Below are 19,075 nucleotides of genomic sequence, written 5' to 3' on the forward strand. Positions count from 1 at the left end.
TGGCGAGCTTGTCAGTTGGAGCACTTTTCAGGATTCTTCTGAAATTCGTAAATTAGCGGTTTGTGATCGCTGTAGATGTGACAGTTGCGTCCTTCTAGTATGTATTTAAAATGACGAACGGCCATGAATATTGCTGTAAGTTCTCTGTCATAAGTGCTATAACGTACCTGCGTTTTGTCGAATTTTTTTGAAAAGTATGCTAAGGGTTCGAAGTATCTGTCCGTTACCTGGTGTAGGACAGCTCCTACAGCTTTATCTGAAGCGTCGACCCATAATGACAACTCGGCGTTCTTTGAGGGGTGTGCTAAAAGAGATGCATTCGAAAGCTGGGTTTTACATTCTTCGAAAGCTGCTGTCGTAATTTCCGTCCAGTGGAGCTTAGAGCGATCGTTCTTTTTGTTTCCGGGACACATGGCTAAAAGTGGTATTTGCGCTTCGATTTCATGTGGGATAAAGCGTCTGTAAAAATTTATTGTGGCCAAGAATCGTTTGAGACCATTGACTGTAGAGGTCGTATTCCTTCTGTGTGTCCTAAGAATGTGATTTCGGACTTTCCAAAGATTGACTTTGTAGCATTCAGTCGTAGGTTATGTTTTTGTAGGCGCTCAAAAAGTTGACGGAGGTGAGATAGATGTTCGTCTAAGGATGATGATGCTACACAGATGTCATCCATATATGGAAATACAAAATCTAGTCCTCGTCCTCCTCCATACAGTCCATTGTGTATGAGTCTTTGTAGTGTCTGCGCTGCGTTGCGAAGACCGAAAGGCATAAATATAAATTTGAAGAGGCCGAAAGGCGTAATAATAGCTGTTTTCGGAACATCCTCTGGATTTACAGGAGCTTGGTGGAAGGCTTTTTGCAGATCTATCTTTGAAAATATCGTCTTATCCTTTAAATTACAGGTGAAGTCCTGTAGGTACGGAATTGGATATCGGTCTGGAACTGTTACACTGTTGAGTGCCCTGAAATCTCCACATGGTCGCCAGGTACCGTCTGCTTTTATTACCATGTGAAGAGGGCTGGCCCACCTGCTGTTCGATGGGCGACAGATACCCAATTTGATTAAACTTTCGAATTCTGCTTTAGCCGCTGCCAGTTTATCTGGTGAAAGGCGTCTTGGTCGTGCAGATAGAGGTGAGCCGCGAGTTTCGATGTGATGAATGACTGAGGATACAGCTGGGTTTCCGGGTTGTGCCACGCGTGTGTGTGTGTAAATTGCTAAACTCTTTGAGTAGACTTGCATATGCGCATGACGTGTCGAATGTTTTTATTGATAATTTATTGTTACTTACGAGCTTCCCAGGCGATGTCACTGAAGTTAGGTTGTCGACTAATCGTTTCTTTTTTAAGTCAACCAACAGTCCATAGTGACTTATAAAGTCGGCTCCAATAATTCCGCTCGTAACGTCGGCGATAAGGAAGTTCCAAAGGAACTCTCGTCTTAAGCCTAAATTGATTTTAAGATGCACTTCGCCGTATACGGTAATTGCGGTGCCGTTTGTCGCAAACAGTTTAACGGTTGATGGCTTCATGTTGTTGTTTCGAGTGGTTTTGGGAATTACCGATGCATCTGCCCCGGTGTCTATTAAAAAGTTGTATTGGGAAAGTCCGTCGAAGAGTTTCAAGCGTTGTGTGACTGCAGGAGTTCCGTTACCGATAGGCGTTGCAGTTTTCGTTTCGGATAGTCATTCGCTCTTTTGCCTGGTATTATAAGAGCAGGGTTTCTTACAAGTTCGAGCGTTGGCCCCAAATTTATGGTGATACCAGCATAATTCGTTTGGCTGTGCGCAATCCTGGCGTGTATTTCGTTCTTGTCTCGGTCGGCTTCGGCTACGGCTTCGCGATCGGTGTGTTTTTATGGATTCGATTTACCTCGTCAGTTGCGCGATTTCCTTCTTTAATTCCTCTGGCGTCTGCAATAGCAACTTTATCTGCTACGTCACCCTTTGATGCGATAACAGCAACTTGAACGTGAGGAGGTAGACGCGAGGCCCAGAGGTCGATTATTACTGTCTCGCAAAGTGCTGTGCCGGCCACCCGGCGCATTTCGTTGAAAAGTTGACTTGGTTTTAAGTCGCCTAATGGCATATCGGAAAGAACACGTTGTACGCGTCGTTGTTGGCTATCCGCGAATTGAGCTATAAGTTTGGACTTGATGTAGTCGTAACGATTTATGGCGGGAGTAGAGTCGATTATGGTCTTCAGCTCCATTAGCTTGCTTGGTGGAACTTGTGCCATGACCAGATTGTATTTTCGTGCGTCGTGGATCACACCTGTAGCCGCGAACCAGAATTCCAGTGACAAAAAATAAGACTCGATGTTGGTGTCGTTCATATTAGGCGGTCTAATGCGAGAAACCATTGCTGCATCCACGTGCAGATCGGGCTGATGCACTTCGATTGCTGATCTGGCCAGAATGCCTTGAGTTTGATTCGCCTGCGCTGCCGGTCGTACGCTCGCGGGCGGAGATGCCTGTGCGGTGCTTTCTCCTTGCTGTTCCATCTGTAGGTACGTTTCACTTGTTCGGGGTCACCAGTTTTAGAAGTTGTTTCTTTATTTAGATGTTTATTACAAATACTTAAATAATACTTAGCACGAAGAAATGTTGTCCGTGGATACGTCCGATCGGTATGACGGTTTGTAGAAAAAAGGGAAGAATGATAGGATTCTGGGAAACGGGTTGCTTACAGCTAGAATGAAAAAGGTAGTACAGCGTTGCTAAAGGATAGTGTTGAAAACGTAGCAAAGGGTTGCTTATGAGCGGTGAATACGGCGTTGCCACATATATATATCCGCAGTGACAAGAAGCCGCGAAAAGAAAGAAAAATCTTGTAAATTGAGCTGTATGTATGTATATATTTTTAAATACATATACAGATGTGAGAATTGTTAAACATATTAACCAACTTAATATAATAAATGAGCAAGTTATGCTCTCAGTATGTAATATATGTAAATATGTGATATGGGACATATATGTATGTATGTGTTTATAATATAAGGAATGTTATTTTAACATACGCTTTTATTTTGTTTGTTTTTTTTTTTCCTTATGATTGCCGTTGCTTTTTAGGCAATCCTGCTTATACTTGATTAATTAGAAGGGGTATTGCTGGAAAATTGTGCAAGTCAATACTTGAAATTTTTTTTTTGTTTTGTTTTTGGGATAGTTTTATAACACAACGGTAAGCATTTACCGGCAATCAATAATCCGCTATATACAGTACCAAACTGCTTTGTTTGCGGTTTCTCGGTTTTACGGAAAATAAACCGGATACCGAAAACAGTTTGGTAACCGCACTTTTGTTAAATTTTTTCGCACTTAGTTTGTCCACAGGTATTCACTTTTTTACTTTTTTACTCAGAAGCTCATTTAGCCACACTGGAAACGGTGTACGTTTGAACTGAAATGGCAAATCGTTAGAACTCAAAGGAATTCGTAGAATCAAGCATTCTGCCTCCCTGTATTCAATAGCTGCGGCACAATCAATCGGGTTCCATTACACAGTTTCGGCGCATGAATATTGCGAAACGTAATAACGACAGATCCTACTTTGAAAAGCAAATTATGCGGTAGCTTACTACCAAGCCTCTCCAAAGAATTTAGAAATTCCACTGGATAATTCACGGCGACGCACAGTGGGTAAAAGGCGGAAAAAATATGTAATTTTTAACTTTCTAATTTTAACAAAATTTCATTCCAGTAGTGTTTCTAGACAATGAATACGGTTTAATTCATCACGTATTTGCGAATTGACATTGCACTGACATAACAACGTATTTTTAAAGTCAAATAAAAATAGAACTCTTGAAAATTGTGTAAAAATTATAGCTTTGACTATTAGCTACATGTACCTACATAGTCTAGTTAGTCCTAATATTTTATGTACACTTTAAGGGATTTGATAACGAAAAAATGAACTGCGGATACGTGAGGATAAGGATCAAAGATAGCTACAACCTTGTCTGTTGCATTTTCATTTTTTTTTCGTTGTTTTGTTTGTTTTTTTATTGTTCGGTTTGCTGCTTAGTTGTTATTTTTTGGAGTTGTCTCTCGTTATACAACAACAACAAAATACTAGTTTATATGCCTTATATTATTTGAACTAATTACACAATACAACAGCCAATCTGGGGGGTGAGAAATTCCAAGTCAGGGTGATCGTACTAGGTCAGTATAGTAAAACCCTCAAAGTGTTTGGCGTTCGTATGTCGTATGTGATACCGAGAGAAGTGCACACGGGTGAAAAAAAATTAAGAAAACACGAAATTTTGAAATGGGAAAAGAAATAAAATATTGTGATATTGCAGAAATTTAAAACAATATTAAATACAATCAATAGTCAAGCAGCAATAGATCCTCAAAAATTTGAAATTTATTGCATGAAAACTCCGAGGTTATATGTCAGCCTTTATGAATTTTACTATATGCCAATGACGGTACATAAAGTTTTAATGCTTGGAAGTAAAATTGTTTCATCCTCTATTTTACCATTGGGCATGCTATCAGAGGAGGCTCAAGAAGCTCGCAATAAAGATTACAAGAAATATAGGCTTAATCATTCTAGAAAATGCGACAGAATTTCTACAAATCAAGATGTAATGCACTTGCTTTTAGCTTCATCGGATCCTTTTATTAATGGTTTCAGAACAAATCCCAAAAAAAAATTGGACGATGATGTTAAAAAATTACTTGTTGAATAAATAATTAATAATATACATATGATCATTTTTGAATATTTATTGGTTATGTTATATGGGAGGTGGGCGTAGTTATGGGCGGACTTGTTTCATTTTTAGAGAAATTATAATTTTTATTGTTTCAAATCCGTTTGACAATTTTTAACAGTCTAACTGTGATAACAGCGAAAATATTGCAACTTTTGTGATTATATTATATGGAAGATGGGCGTAATTGTGGGCGGATTTGCTTTATTTTTTCTGGACAAGCTTATATTTACAAAATATTACACTGTAGAAAATTTTGTTACTGTAGGATGATTTTTGATTTTTGTGTTATATGGGAGGTGGGCGTGGTTGTGGTCAGATTTTAACAAATTTTTTTTTCATCTAATTTGGCAATATGAGAGATGTGTGCCAAATTTCAAAGCCCTACCTCGATTCCTTCTATTTTTTGCCGCGGCTTGTATGAAGCGGCACCACTGTGCGACGTCTTCATTGTCAAGACGTTTGGTAGATTTGTATGAACGCAAGTCTCTCGGAATTTGACTTTGAATCTTCCAGTTTAAGTCAACAACATCGGTATTTTTGGATGCGCGTGTTCTTAAAGAATCATAGTTACGATAATTTGGCCAATATCCGAACATTGGTGATGAGTTCATCTTTCGTGAATTGATAAACGGCAAATGGAATTAATATCAAACCACTGGAGTTGCTCCAATTCTTAGCGAATGCGAGTACGATGTAAAATGTCTTCAGCAATGTCATTTTTGTTCGTATCCTATAATTGACGCCGTTTGTAACTCAATAAAGATTTATCATTCCTTACCTCTGGTGGGGGGAAATGAAAAGACCTTCATCGAGTGAGAATTTATTCATTCTGATTTTATTCCGTATTTTTCTTGCTTATATACAAATATTAACACTATCTTAAATAACTAAATATATGTGTATGTGTGTATGTTTGTATCTATTGCAGCATATTGTTTATTGCTGGTTGACATGGGGTTATTTTCAAGAGTACAATTTAATACATGTGGGTGTGTGTGTTTAATGTTATCTCTTCTGTAAATTTATGATTTGTGTCCCATGCATTTTTATTACTTATTATTAGATGTGCATTGCTTGTAAATGCATTATGTATATATGTATGTATGTATGTATATTAATATATAAATAGATATTTCTATTTAGTAGAAATTCGGCTTTGCTGATAAGTAAGCATGTTCAATGATATTTGAACAGGCGCAGATTTGAAGGGTGATATGTCGAGATGATTATCGCGAAAAGTGTGCGATCTTCATTTGCATTCGAAGTAGCTATCGCATCGTGATTATCGTATTGGAGCAATTGTAGTTGCAGGCTTGCTTCTCAAAAAGTTGCACACACCGTACCATTCACACTACGCAATGACTCAAATGAAATTGAACCGCGTCATTAAGCGGTGTTTCCACTGGCTGTACTGTTTTTTCTGGGTTCAAATACACTCTTTGGCCATTCTCCAAATTAACTGCGAGATGCACAACAGTCGGAAAACGTTCATGAATTGCAAAAGTAGATATCCTACAAAGCGCTTTATTGCAGTTCACATATCGCCGTATCGCCCAAGACCAAAAACCGCCAAGTGACGTACTTACAAACGTATTTTATCGATTTCACCAAATTGCAATTCTAACAATAATATGGGTTTTGAATGTGAATTAGACAATAGTGGGAAATATAGTACGTTCCATGTGTTGCCAACTTCGATATTCGCTCTTCTAAATTGAATGTTGAATGTTCTGCCATTGTTATCTGTTGAGCGACGCAGACATACAAACCGAAAAGGGATTGTTGTGTCCGCAAGGTCCATGAACCATATTGGTTTTTACCACTCCGCATAATACTGGATCTTGCTCTGGATTTGGAATTTCCACAGAAATGATTTCATCAATTTGATCTAGTGTAACCACCATCCATCATCCAAAGGAGGATGTGTGCGTGCGGCAAACCTCTTTTTTGCAACTCAACAGAGTACTTCCAGCATCTAACAGCACCATATGTACCATACGTTACTTCAAGATAAAGTCCATCAAACATAGAACACAACGTAGATGTTGTTTGAAAAGTCGTGCTGTGACATCGTGACAATCGCTTTGGCCATTGACCGCGATCTATAATTCCACACGTATGTCATCGCATCTTGGGAGTACTCATCCAAGTGCCTTGGTGACCGATATTAGCGTGACCTCTTCGTGGCTTCGTAACAAATTTCAATCTGTAATTGATCACTTCGTCTGAAACACACATAAAGTTTTCACTGAATAATTTTCAATAATTTTTCTTTTCAATAGCCGGAATAAAAAAGCAAGCGACCGAAATTGAACGATTCAAATAATTTACAAATCAAAATATTTAAAAAAAAACCAAAAAAATAAATGGAAAAAGAAAAATTTGTATGGAAAAAAGTTACTTTTTGGAATTGACTAACAAACAAACATTCAATAACAGGGCTGTTTTTAGGGCTTTTCTTGCCATTTTTCTCGGCGTAAAAACCATCATTGGACTTCAACGAATATCTGAAAAAATAATTGGCCAAATTGGTACAGACGTTGTTGAGTTATGCGTTTACCAACACATTTTGCGATTTATTTTTATATTATAGATATTCTGTGCTTCAATAAACTTGTTGAACATCAACATCTGTAATGGTGCCGTAGTAGAATTTATTGCAGGCGGAGTTGCCACATCTACTCTCCCTCCAGTGACTTTCGAAGGATACGAGGGAAACGAAACTTATCTCTCATGGAATAAGTACAAAGCGGCTTGTCCATGCTTCCAGCTCATGGCTGAAATTTACTGGTAGTTGGTTCCTCAACTCGTTGAGGCATATCATTTTTAACATATTCTCCGGTGCATGTTCGTTTTAGATGTTGAGTGTGGTGTTATTCTCAAGTGTGGTGAGTTGTGCTAGGGTGTGTCAGTTTTTCCCGAATAGATTGGTGTGGTAGGGGGATGTTTGCTTATTTAAACAACTATTATAAAAAACTACAATTAGTTCTGTTGAAGTACCAATCAGTTAATTTGGTATGTGATTACTAGGGCAACCCAAAAATTGCATTTGCAAGTTGTTTGCGTGATCGCAATTCTAATGTCGGTTAATTAGGAATACGTTTTGTAAATTTCTCTTTAATTTAAACTAAACTTGTTGTTGCAATTTTTTGCAATTTTAGCAATAAATGCAATATTTTGCAAAAATGACTTTTTAGTGTCAATTTTGCAAATAAATACGATTTTATGAAGCAGTTTGAACAATAAATGCAATTTTGTGCAAAAATGCAATTTCAAGTAGCCATTTTCATAATTTCGATTACATTTGAAAAATTATCGATACACAAATTATCATATGTCACATCTCTGTGAACAGATGTTTTGAAGTTTACCATATCTAACATAAAGTTATATAGCGTGGCCGGGCATGTAACTAATTTTTAGTTGCAGAATCGAGTGAGGTAAATTTATTCAATTTCAATTAAACAAAGTGATTTATTTATTTTATTCTATAATTTAGATAATGCCGAAAGCAAAACAGCGAGAAACGGACAAATTAGCTTCTTATGTCGCGAAATATCCTATTTTTAAAACTGATGGCGTCGTATTGTTTTGCAAAGCTTGCAACAAGTCTGTGTCGTCAGAAAGATTATACTCTTTGCAATCGCATGTTGCAAGTTTGGCACATAGTGAAGCGGAAAAAAAAATCATCAACAAGTACGTAGCCATTATTAACTCAAACCACAAGTTCCAATCAAAATCAGTTCGCGCAAGATTTATGCAAAGCATTAGTTGCATCGGACATTCCACTTCATAAATTAAGGAATGAAAACCTAAAAAGTTTTTTTGGAAAATATGTAGATTTAACTATTCCTTCTGAAACCTCCATGCGTAGAATAGTTGGTGAAATTTACAACGAAACTCTTGAAGCCATAAGAATCCAAATAAAAAACAAATATTTGTGGATATCGATTGACGAGACAACCGACTCGTACATTGCTAACGTCGTCTGTGGCATATTGGATACGAATCCCGAAGAGGCCAAAAAACATTTTTTTGTGCATGTAGCAGAGTTAGAGAAACCCGATCACACTGCTATTGCTAGATGTTTTGACGATGCAATTAAATTGTTGGACCCAAAATTTGACAAAACTCGTATTCTTTTATTTCTCACAGACGCTGCGCCGTATATGGTGAAAGCCGCAACTGCTTTAAAGATTTTCTATCCAAAAATGACGCATTTAACATGTCTCATTCATGGTCTCCACAGAGTATGCTAAAAGATTCGCGAGAGCAGTCCAAAAGTCGACCAATTAATCTCTAGCGTAAAAAAAATTTTGTTAAGGCACCAAAAAGAGTACATATTTTCAAAGCCACTGAGCCAGGGCTCGAATTGCCTTCACAGCCAATTATCACTCGATGGGGTACTTGGCTGGAGGCAGCTTTTTATTATGCGAAAAATTTCGAAAAAATTAAACGCATACTTTTGTTGCTCGATAAAACTGAATCAAAATTTATACAAATTGCCATTGATATTCTAAACGATGATGACGTCCGCCTAAACTTAATTTCTATCTCAAGTAATTTCGGGTTTATACTCAAATCAATTAAAACTTTGGAATCAAACGGATTAGCTCTACATACTCAACTTAGAGTAATACTGGAGGCCAAAGAATTACGAGTACTTCAACAAAGTGGTAACGATATTATAGTACGAAAATTTAATTCGATTTTAACAAAAAACAAAGGTTTTCCAATAATAAAAGAAATATCGAATCAAATTTCTGGAGAGAAGATTGGTGCTACTTTAAATTACGACATTGCAGAAATTTGCGCTTTTAGATTCGCACCCCTGACTTCAGTTGAAGTAGAAAGATCGGTTTCGATGTATAAATCTATTTGTCGCGACAATTGGCATAGTTTTTTTATTAAGTAATTTAATGCAAATGCTTGTGATTTATTCAAACAATAAGTCAAAAAATTAAAATATTTCTATTTCATTTTTAAATTCCCAAGATAAATCTGTGGTACTATGAATAAGTAGTTTTTTAAGTTTATTTTTCTTTTTTACAACAAGAGAAACCTTTGGTACTATGAATACGTACTCTTTTAAGTTTTTTGTCTCTTTTATATACATATTATAAAAATAAAATTTACATAAAACAATTTTGTAAGGTTTTTTTAAAGTGCAATTTTAAGTGCAAAAAACGCAATTTTTGGTGCAATTTTATTGCGCCAAAAATGAAGTTTTTAGTGCAATTTTTGGGTTGCCTTGGTGATTACTTTCGGAGTTTTAATAATTGTTTCCTCACTATGGTTTCTAAATCTCGGAACAAATTCACGTATTAAAGCCTAGGGTGGCCAGAATGAGATGTATAAAATCATATCAAGAGAAACGTATATTTTAAACGATGATTAAGCTTACGGATATAAATATTATTAATTTTTTAATGGCGAAATCTGGTGATCTCTTTGCCCTCAGTAAGGCTAGCCTCTCATTAATGATGGGGCTCCTAACGGGCCACTGCCCTATTGGCATACATGCTGTAAGACTGGGAATCTTACCGGACGCCGCATGCAGAATGCTTGGAGGAGGATGCAGTAGAAACCAGCCAGCACTTCCTTCTTGACTGCCCTGCTTATGGGAGGTCAAGACTTAGACACTTGGGGGCACATAGCTTCAAAACACCCGCCGACTTGGCGAGCATAGAAATTAAGCGTCTCTGTAGATTTGTATTGGATACTAAACGGTTTGCCGATATCTAAGTCCGAACACCAGAGTTCGTTTTTCAATGGCTTCACAAAGGACTAATTCTACTAGTCCATGTGCGATCTCTTGATCAGCCATCTAAACTAACCTAATGGCGAAACATAAGATTTTACGTCCTCAAACGAGGTATCTTTGGTAAATATAGAAATAAATATAGATTTTTAGGTGATTAATATGGGAAATAGGAGTGGTTCTTCTCTGATATCGTATATGAAAATATTCCCGTATGCCTAATTTGATTGAAATTTATAAAGTAAGTCCGGATATATATATGTCACGTCACATGAAGTTGGGCGGTGCACGGTCCTATTTTGACACCGTCTCCTATAAAGTCCTCTCGCATTAGTTACTGCTTTATCGCACTTTCACATATTTTCGCGTTGTCGCAAGGGCTGTTGTATACTATCAAATAGTTTGAGTGGTTTGGGAAATATGTATATACATCAAACCAATTAGCAGTCGGAACCACGACAATTTTTTTAAATTCGTGATTCATTGCACCATACTATATAACAGTTGTGTATCTTTTTTTGGACTATAATAGTTAGGTGAACATAAATATTATACTATGTAGCAACATGTTGCAAAAGGATAAATATCTAATACTCGCAGCCTGCCATTTTTTTTCTAAAAAGGCCTTTACTATATATTTTACTTTCGTAGCATAATTTTTTAAGCCAATTCATGTGGCAGTCCAAAAGGGTTTAATGAATTTAGAATGAACACCTAAATCTCTCTAATACCACAGTGTAATGGATTGAAACAATTAGTTCTAACCATCAACCTAAATACATAAAATTGCATGCACGTCATTGTTTTGTTATGCGCTTATACGATCGGTGTAACTCATAAACCCTTTTATGTTGGCCGTCTCTACCATGGAGCACTATATCTTATGCGCGTTTTTCTTCGTCAACTAAGAGGACGGCTACCTCATTTACAGCTGGAGCATTATATTTACCCGGGTGTGCTGTTTATGGACCCTATTAATTGATACACTTGTCCCTCTATTTTAAAAGTAGACATACAATTATCTTCCCTTTTTTATTTGGCGCCAATTGACGTCATTTGAAAAGGGTTATTGTACCTAAGTATGTTTGTATGGGTTGAATTACCTGCTAAATATATGTATGTACATTAGAGTGGGTCAATTTGTATGGAGCAAAAAAAATGCACCAAGCGGCTATCAAAATCGTAAACTACGATGAATTCTAAGAAAATTTGACCAAGAAACCATGGGTCTCAAATCAAAATGGAGCTTCCGGTTTTTAACGAGAAACTTTTCATTTGTTTTTTTTTTTTTCAATAAATGAAATGGAAAATAGTAACAACTACTGGGGCCGAAAACATCAAGCAGTGACCGTAGAGGTGCTGCTACACCTTCTCATCAGCGTTCTTTTTGTGATGCATATCAAATTGATCTTAAGATCTCTATATACTTGCAATTTTGAGAAAGTGCTCTACACAAATTTAAAACATTCAAAAATGTTATTGAATCTTTTAAGAAAACTAACAAAAGTGGTTATGTCTGGATTTGATCGAAAGGAAATTCCAAGAGCTTTAGAAGCTGTATAGATAATGGTCTAATTTTGATGTTTGGATTAATGTTAAAAAAGTTTTTTATGAAATTGGCCATTAAATCATAAATACACAAGATAAGTAAAAGCTCATAGGTTTTATAATTTTAAGAAATAAAACGTTGTGACCTTTAAAAATAAAGTATATGTTTCCTCTCCATTAAATGTAACAAGCAAACAAACCAGTGCAATGGTCTGTCTACCACACTTCAAACCGTCGTAATATGCCGTTTTCCGTGCCAGTATTGCTGACTTCACCGTCGCAACAAATACCAACCAGATCGAAAAGAGCTATGTTCTTTTTAACAAAGAAGTCATATAGCAGTTTTTTTTTTTGTTTTTGGAATGATTTGATTTTTTTTTTTACTAAATGAAAAGGAAGACAGTATACGTAACAACTACTAGAGTCGAAAACATAAAGCAGTGACCGTACAGAAAAATACCGTTATATGGGAGGTGGCCGTAGTTTTTGCCCAATTTTAATCATTTTCATAATCTCACCTAACTAGCTACAATCTAAAATGTGTACTAAATTTAGACGAAATCGATAAAGTAGTTCCAGAGATTTACATATGCACTCAAAAGTGGGCGGTGACATGCCAATTTTTCATATAGTCGGATTTCTGGCTACAATACAACACCGAATACCAAACTCAAGATGTTTCCCTTCAACAGTTATTAAAATTTCTGATCTTTAGTGTTTTCAAAAATTACCGTTATATGGGAGGTGGGCGTGGTTATTATCCGATTTCAATCATTTTCCAGATATCCCTTAAGTAGGCATTGTGTAATATGTATACCAAATTTGAACGAAATCGGTGGGGTGGTTCCAGAGATATACATACATATGAATTCAAAGGGGGCAGTGGCACGCCCCCTGTAAAAAATCTCTTTACTGTCGAATTTTCTGCTTAAATACAACATCACATACCAAATTTGAGCAAATTAGCTTCGATAGCTACAAAACAAGCAAACAATCGACAGTGGAATAGGAATTGGATTTTTTTTTACAAAATACAATACACGAAATTTTCTCGCTAAAAACCGGAAGCTCGATTTTCATATTCGACCCATGGTTTCTTAAGCAAATTTTCTTAGAATTCATCGTAGTTTACGATTTTGATAACCGCTTTGTCAAGAAAAAAATTGACCCACTCTAATGTACATATATACAATCAGTATAGACAATATATATTCTATTTAAATTTAGTCAATTCCGCACACCATGGCTTATTATTACTACGGGATGCATCTCGGCAGATAAAATATTATTTGAAGGTAGGCGGTAATAGAGGTAGGTACAAATCGTAGGTAAATACATACATATGTGTGCATCTTGTAAGTAAGTTAATAAAATACTTTTCATTTTTTTATTTTAAAAAGGATTTTATTTTATAATACAATTTTTTTCGGTTATTTATTATTATTCGTTGGGAAGACTATGTCTTTTTAGTCCAACCTCTTTTTCTTAACTATTCTTATTGACTACCACTTAACTACTGAAATGAAACTTATGTTAAAAATTAGTTATATTGGAATTAAAAGTGTGTGAGCAGCGATCACATGCAGTGCAACGTGACCGTGCATTCAATGCAGACGCTACGTCAGCACTTTTGGGTCGCGCGTGCAACGATCAGAAATGGGCTAAACAAAATTTGGGACGTAAACAGGAAATGATAGTCAGCAAAAGTATAGAAAAAATATGCTTATACGTTTCGTAATAATTAATAAGAAATGTAAATATGTTTGGTGAGAAATGTAAATATGTTTAGTGTTAACTCCTCCCTTCTTAATTTGATTGTCCTCAATCATTTTAGAAAAAGGGGATATTATTCAATCTTGGTGGTTTGCTAGGCGCTTCTAATTCTATTGGCTTGCTTATATCAATATAAGATGGTAATTTTATTTCCGTATGGGGCTCTAGACTAGTGCGTGGAATTTGAGATTCCCAAACAATAATTTCTTTAGTATTTCTGAAGAAAAATTTCAAACATGCAATGGAATTGATAATTAGACTAAGAATAACAGAAATTGACCATCCTCCGATTTTTAGATGTTTTTGAATGGTTGAAATAACCTCCGTATGATTAATCTGCAAGTCATTGAGAGTTTCGAGTGATAGTAAGTTAGTTAATGCAGTCAGTTTCAAAAGGAGTAGGCTGCATTAATGCAGGAATCATTTGTAGAGGTGAGGCCTCTATGTTACTAAAAATTCTATTGTTAGCTTTAATAGTGCTATTATGAAATTTAATAAGGAACGTGCCAGAAAGATTTCGCATCGTTTCATCGATAGAAATAGATGCGTTGTAATTATTTAGTAGGATAATGCTAGATTCGATTTCTTCGATTAATGGGATCTGATGATTATTGCTCGTTACACATGTAGAATTTTGACTACTTATAAGATTAGGAATACATTTTGTATCTGAAATATTCTTTATTTGAATTGAATGAATTTGAATTTATATTGGATGTAAAATAGTAAATTTGAATTTTTGCTGTTAGGAAGAATCTGAAAAAATATTTTATTGTATTTTAATATTGTTTTTGTGAACAGTCCTGCCTGCCATCGTGAGGACGATTGTATTCCTATCTTCTTTAACTATTTCTGTTTTAAACCTTGGCATAAGTTTCGTTCCTAATCTCCTGTTAATTCTGACGAAAATCTCTTCTCCTGGTGAATAACTTTTGATTTCATGCCTAATTTGGTTATGGTAGTTTAAGTCCTGTTTTTGTTTTTCTGTCAAACGATTAATGATGTCTTGTTTTTCCAAGATAGCTTTTTTTAGATCATTACACTGTGGAACAGAACAGAACAGAAATTATAATTCTTAATTTTTCTAAACTTGTTTCATCAAAATCGGACAAGTGGTTCGCGAAAAAACATCAAGATAAGGAAAAAATTTAAAAGGTCATAAAAAAAACTGACACCTACGAGCGCCAAACCCTTTGAGGGTTTTACTATACTGACCTAGTACCATCACCCTGACTTGGAATTTCTCACCCCCCAGATTAGCTGTTGTACTCTGTAATCTGTTATACTCGTGTATTGTTTTTGTAAGTAAATCATGAAAAGTTGTATGAAGTTTATCTGGTTTTATGCATCTCATAATTTCTGAAAGGGTAGAATGAAGTCTTTCTACTTGACCATTAACAGAGCTGGAGTAAGGGGGTGTAGTAAAAATTTGTATGCCAAATTGATCTTTGAGGAGAAATTTATTGTTTATTCGGAATTTAGGGATTTTTCGTTATCTATGACCATGGATTTAGGGATACCGATTGCCAAAATTATTTCTTTTAACGGTTCTTTGACATCTTCAACTGCTTTTGATTTTAAAATTTTCGCTAAAGCATACTTTGAAAATTTATCTATTGCGGTGAGTACAAGGTTTCCTTCGGTGGAGTAAATGTCGATATGAACAATTTCTCCAGGATTTTGTGGTATTGGTGTGGGCAGAAATTGTGGTTTGTTGGGACGACGATGGTACTTTTGCTCTCTGCAAACTTGACAATTTTTAACGATTCTATTAGATTTTTCGTTCATTTTAGGAAAGTAGTAATTCTGTTTTATTTGCTCTATATTTTCTTTTGAGTTTCGCTGGGCTCTTCTGGGCTCATTGATTAAGATTTCTTCTTGTTCTACGGCGTTAGTTATTTCTGTTTAAATGAAACGAGGAGTTTGGAGTTTTATATTATAAAGTCTTTTAATTTCAAGTTTTCTTATGGACTGCTCTCCGCATCGAATCCACCGCGGGCAGCTGGGGGACAGCGCAGATATGCGGATGCCTTAAGGGGCATACGGATGGCTGTGCTGCCTCTGAACTACCCCGCGGAGACTCTGGAAGCGACGGAGCAAAATGGAGGGTTCCGGATGGAGGTTGAACTAGTGCGTAGATGACGAGTCCTACAAATTCATCCGGAAGGAGGGCTTCCGTCTGAGCTACCGTTTTAGCACGGTAGTCTTGAGGCCCTACAAACCGAAGACAACCGGACAGGAAATCGAGAAGATGCAGGTGGACGAGGAGACTTCTCGTCCCAGCATCATGTCAGCTGAGCAGGATGTAACTGCGATAAACACAGCGGAAGTCCCAGCAGTAAAGCCGACCGCGGAGGAGGGAGTGCTACCCTCTTCCAGGAGCTCCTGGAGAGACTTGAGGACATTGTTGGTACTGCGGGGGACGGGGCAGATGAGGACCAGTTCCTCATCGAACCGATCCTATAGTGATCGCAGGCATGGGAGTAGTCCAGGTGAACCTGCATCACGCGCGACAGCATCCGCTGTAATCGCGAGCAGGTTCTCGGCGAATAACCTGGGCATCCTGTTAATACACAGAGGAGAAATCAGAGGCCTCAATGTGGACAACAACAAGGTAATCTGGGATCTTTCCAGTGAGAGACCCCGAGTCTGTATTGTAATTAGAAGGAATATTGACGTATTATGTATTTCAGAATTCCTAACGCAGGACCTAGTTGCGGTGCAGGTCAGAGATGAGGAGGGAGCGGACTTCATTTTGGCAACGGCCTATTTGCCAGGAGACACCTCTACTGCACCCCCTGAAGCGGTGCAGGGCCTGGTGGACTATTGCAGGAGGAACAAGTTACCCCTGGTCCTGGGGTGTGACGCGAATGCGCACCACACAGAATGGGGAAGTACTGACTGTAATGCACGAGGTGAGTCTCTCCTAGAATTTATCATTAGTAATAATTTAAGTATTGAAAATGTGGGGTGCGAGCCCACATTTGTCACAAGCAATAGGAGGGAAGTGTCGGACATTACTCTGAGCAACGAGCTCATTTCGGGGGTGGTCTCGCAGTGGAGGGTGTCGTCGGAACCCTCACTGTCGGACCACAGGATCTTGAGGTTCGTGCTAGGGGTGGAGGTCATGACAACTCACCCCAAACGTATTCCCAAGAACACTAATTGGGCTGTTTATCGGGATGAGTTAGAGCGAAACCTGTTAGGGGACAGGAAGTCGGGCAGAGGAACATCGGCCCTGGGATTAGAGTGCTAGATATCTGCGCTGAATCAGGCCATCACAAACGCGTACCACTGCAGCTGCCCCCTAAAGACGATCACCAAGGGGCGCAACTGACCGTGGTGGTCCAAAAAACTCTCAGATCTCCGATCTAAAGTGCGTAAGCTTTTCAATAAATCCAAACGCACTGGGAACTGGGAGGAGTACAAAAGCAGCCTAACTGCCTATAATAAGGAGATTAGGTCTGCAAAACAAGAGAATTTCAGAAGTTTCTGTGAGAACGTCTCCTCAGCGCCAGTAGCAGCTAGACTGCAGAAAGCGCTGGCCAAGGGTAAGACGAACACTCAACTAGCGATTCAAAGAGCGGATGGCACTTATACGACAAGTGCGGAGGAGAGGGCTACGGTACTCCTACGTGCGAATTTTCCGGAGACTGTTGAGGTGGACCGGTGCCCACCTGTCGTAGAGCACAAGCCGTCTCGCCTGGACTGGGTGCTTGCAAGGAAATTGTTTACTGCGGACTCAGTCAGGTGGGCCACGGCCTCGTTCGCCAAATTTAAGTCTCCGGGCGCGGACGGCATTTTTCCGGCGCTATTGCAACAAGGTGAGCAGATCCTGCTGCCACACCTTGTTCAGCTGATGAGAGATAGCCTAGCGCTGGCGTACATCCCTGAACCCTGGAAGACAGCGAAGGTGATTTTATACCGAAAGTGGGAAGGAAAGACTATTCGCTAGCTAAATCTTTTAGACCGATCAGTCTAACCTCATTCCTATTAAAAAGTATGGAAAAGATCTTAGACCAGGAAATAAGATCGAAGGCTCTCGTAACTGCACCCCTGCGTGTAAACCAACATGCGTACAGGGCAGGCAGATTGACGAACACTGCCCTGTATCAGCTAACCTCGGAGATACAGAGCTCGCTGGATACGGGGGAAGTGACGTTATGTGCCTTCTTAGACATCGAAGGTGCCTTTGACAACACATCCCACGGGAGCGTGGCAAGGGTACTGGAGAAAAGAAGTGTGGCACCTACAGTACGCAGGTGGATAGAGGCAGTACTGCGCACCAGAACAGCTGAAACCACAGCAGGAGGCACCACAATCCGTCTCGGTACTACAAAGGGCTGCCCACAGGGAGGAGTGCTATCCCCCCTGCTGTGGAGCCTAGTTGTAGACGAACTACTTGAGCTGCTAACAAACAATGGAATCCGCTGTCAAGGTTATGCGGATGATATTGTCATCATAGCCAGAGGCAAATTCGTGAGTACTCTCTGCGACATCGTACAAAGGGGACTAGGCCTAGCAAAGGGTTGGTGCAACAGCGTCGGACTAAACATCAACCCCTTGAAGACGACCATCGTCCCATTCACGAGGCGCAGACCTCTGCCTGGCCTGAGGAACTTAACACTCGGAGGCAGAGAAATACAGATGACTAACATGGTCAAATATCTAGGTCTAACGCTGGATTCCACGTTAAAATGGAAGCAGCACATTGACCTGACCATAGTCAAAGGTACAAAGGCACTGATGATGTGCAACCGGCTGGCAAAGGTAAAGGTAAAGTTCAACGCGGCTATCGCAACGAACGTATAGCTATACTAAGCGATAGCCAAGTGGCACTCAAGGTAATCACGTCGTAAAATCGCTTTTGGTGCAGGAGTGTATAGACCGGCTGAATAATCTGGCAGAGTGCAACCAAGTGCACCTTATTTGGGTGCCTGGGCACAAAGGCATCGCCGGAAATGAACTGGCCGATGAGCTTGCCCGCTCCGCAGCATCCGCCAGCATGGTAGGACCTGAACCTTTTATAGCGGTAGGTCCCCACACCTTAGAGGAACAGTTCCGCAAGGATGAAGCAGTGGGTAGGGAGAGACACTGGCAACACCTTCCAGGCTTGCGGCATGCAAAGTTGCTAAAGAATGGTTATAATCTTAAAAGATTTAAGTTTATAATCAATCTGCCAAGAGATAAAGTCAGGCTACTGGTCGCCTTCTACACCGGCCATTGCAAACTCAAGAAGCATTTATTCAACATGGGCCT

At 38.6% G+C, this 19,075-nt stretch overlaps 1 protein-coding gene across 1 annotated transcript in view; it reads left to right on the plus strand.

Moving 5' to 3' along the window:
• Nucleotides 1-13,225, plus strand: part of LOC125776334 (uncharacterized) — a 65,398-nt gene extending 52,173 nt beyond the window's left edge. The window contains exon 2 of the mRNA XM_049448077.1: nt 12,496-13,225. The gene's annotated coding sequence lies outside the window, so the exon portion shown is untranslated. The remainder of the gene's footprint in view (nt 1-12,495) is intronic.
• The last annotated feature ends 5,850 nt before the right edge of the window (nt 13,226-19,075 follow it).

Source organism: Bactrocera dorsalis, chromosome 2 (genome assembly GCF_023373825.1).
Source record: "Bactrocera dorsalis isolate Fly_Bdor chromosome 2, ASM2337382v1, whole genome shotgun sequence".
In the NCBI taxonomy this organism is placed as follows: domain Eukaryota; kingdom Metazoa; phylum Arthropoda; class Insecta; order Diptera; family Tephritidae; genus Bactrocera; species Bactrocera dorsalis.